This window comes from Entelurus aequoreus, linkage group LG02 (assembly GCF_033978785.1).
Source record: "Entelurus aequoreus isolate RoL-2023_Sb linkage group LG02, RoL_Eaeq_v1.1, whole genome shotgun sequence".
Classification (NCBI taxonomy): Eukaryota; Metazoa; Chordata; class Actinopteri; order Syngnathiformes; family Syngnathidae; genus Entelurus; species Entelurus aequoreus.
The window spans coordinates 20262068-20265231 of NC_084732.1; positions in this window are offsets into that span (position 1 = coordinate 20262068).

Here is a 3164-nt window from a genome sequence, read left to right on the forward strand (position 1 = left end):
CACAATAATCAAAATCCAGGTGTGACCAATCATGATTTATCCAAATTCAAGTGTGACTAATCAAGATCTATCCAAATATAGGCGTGATTTAGCGCAATAAACACAATGTGAGTGTGATTATTAACAATTAATGTTTGATAAATCATGATTAATCAAAATTCAAAAGTGCGAAATTCAAAAAATGTAAGTGATTAATCACAATATTACACTTTTAGTGTCATTTGTGACGATCAATCAAAATTAAAAAACGTGATTAATCATAATAAATTCAAAATGTTACTATGCTCAGTCATGATTAATTAAAATTTAAAAAATTGATGTACCACTAATAATCGAAATGTTAGTGTGCTAAATCATGATTAATTAAAATAAAACATGTAAAAGTGTGGTTGATCATGATTAATCCACATTTCAGTATGATTAATCCAAATTCCAAAGTGGTGAATCACAATAATAAAAAATGCAGGTGTGACCAATCATGATTTATCCAAATTCCAGTGTGATTAATCAAGATCTATACAAATTTAGGCGCGATGTAGCGCCATAAACAACACGCGAGTGTGATTATTCACAATTAATGTGTGATAAATCATGATTAATCAAAATTCAAAAGTGCGAAATTCAAAAAATGTAAGTGATTGATCACAATATTACACTTTTAGTGTGATTTGTGACGATTAATCAAAATTTAAAAACGTGATTAATCACAATGAATTAAAAATCAAGTGTGATGAATCATTATTAATCAAAATGTTACTTTGCTCAGTCATGATTAATTAAAATTTAAAAAATTGATGTATCACTAATTATCAAAATGTTAGTGTGCTAAATCATGATTAATTAAAATCAAAACATTTAAAAGTGTGGTTGATCATGATTAATCCAAATTTTCAGTATGATTAATCCAAATTCCAAAATGATGAATCACAATAATCAAAATCCAGGTGTGACCAATCATGATTGATCCAAATTCAAGTGTGACTAATCAAGATCTATCCAAATTTAGGTGTGATTTAGCGCAATAAACAAAATGTGAGTGGGATTATTCACAATAAATGTATGATAAATCATGATTAACCAAAATTCAAAAGTGTGATATTCAAAAAATGTAAGTGATTAATTACAATATCAAACTTTTATTGTGATTTGTGTAAAATGTGATTAATCACCATGAATTAAAAGTCAAGTGTGATAAATTATGATTAACTAAAATGTTACTATGATCAATCATGATTATTTAAAATTCAAAAATTGTATTTATCACTAATAATCAAGATTCAGGTGTGATTAATCCAACATGTAAAAGTGAATGGTTTGAAAGCCAATGATGTCTGATACAAGGCTAGATTTACAAAACCCAAAACCAGTGAAGTTGGCACGTTGTGTAATTTGTAAATAAAAACAGAATACAATGATTTGCAAATCCTTTTCAACTTTTATATTCAATTGAATAGACTGCAAAGACAAGATATTTAATGTTTGAACGGAGAAACTTTTTTTTTTGTTGCAAATAATCATTAACTTAGAATTTAATGGCAGCAACACATTGCACAAAAGTTGGCAACAGGGGCATTTTTACCACTGTGTTACATGGCCTTTCCTTTTAACAAAACACTCAGGAAACCTTTGGGAACTGATGAGACACATTTTTGAAGCTCTTCGGGTGGAATTATTTCCCATTCTTGCTTGATGTACAGCTTAAGTTTTAGGCTTCATATTGCACCACACATTTTCAATGGGAGACAGGTCTGGACTACAGGCAGGCCAGTCTAGTACCCACACTCTTTTACTATGAAGCCACGCTGTTGTAACACATGGCTTGGCATTGTCTTGCTGAAATAAGCAGGGGCGTCCATGAAAAAGACCATGCTTGGATGGTAACATATGTTGCTCCAAAACCTGTATGTACCTTTCAGCATTAATGGTGCCTTCACAGATGTGTAAGTTACCCATGTCTTGGGCACTAATACACCCCCATACCATCACAGATGCTGGCTTTTCAACTTTGCGCCTTTAACAATCCGGATGGTTCTTTTCCTCTTTGGCCACAACGTCCACAGTTTCTAAAAACAATTTGAAATGTGGACTCGTCAGACCACAGAAAACTTTTCCACTTTGCATCAGTCCAATTTATATGAGCTGGGGGGCAGCCAAGCCACCGGCATTTCTGGGTGTTGTTGATAAATGGCTTTTGCTTTGCATAGGAGAGTTTTAACTTGCACTTACAGGTTTAGCGACCAACTGTAGTTACTGACAGTGGTTTTCTGAAGTGTTCCTGAGCCCATGTGGTGATATCCTTTACACACTGATGACGCTTTTTGATGTGCAGTGATTTATCCAGATTCTCTGAACTTTTTGATGATATTACGGACCGTAGATGGTGAAATCCCTAAATTCCTTGCAATAGCTCGTTGAGAAATGTCGTTCTTAAACTGTTGGACAATTTGCTCACGCATTTGTTCACAAAATGGTGACCCTCGCCCCATCCTTGTTTGAGAATGACCGAGCATTTCATGGAAGCTGCTTTTATACCCAATCATGGCACCCACCTGTTCCCAATTAGCCTGTCCACCTGTGGGATGTTCCAAATAACTGTTTGATGAGCATTCCTCAACTTTCTCAGTCTTTTTTGCCACTTGTGCCAGCTTTTTTGAAACATGTTGCAGGCATCAAATTCCAAATGAGCTAATATTTGCCAAAAATAACAACTTTTACCAGTTCGAACATTAAATATCTTGTCTTTGCAGTCTATTCAATTGAATATAGGTTGAAAAGGATTAGCAAATCATTGTATTTTGTTTTTATTTACCATTTACACAACGTGCCAATTTCACTGGTTTTGGGGTTTTTATAATAAAGAATAGAAAATGGATGGATGGAACTTGGCTGCATTGACTTTCATCAGTCTGTTTATTTCCAGTAGCTAACAAGATCAAAAGTGGAATAACTTCCGGAAAAAAAAAAAAAAGTCTCCCTCGAAATAATAAATATTTTGCAATTGATAGTTTAATCATTCTGAACACACAGAAATATATAATACTTCATACAAAATTATGGCTAGCGTCATATTGTGAAGTGGAATGTCTCTGGGGTCCAAACGTGACGTTTGTCGACTCTTCTCCCGCATGGCGACGTGGATACAAAGAAAGGTGTGAATGTTGCTA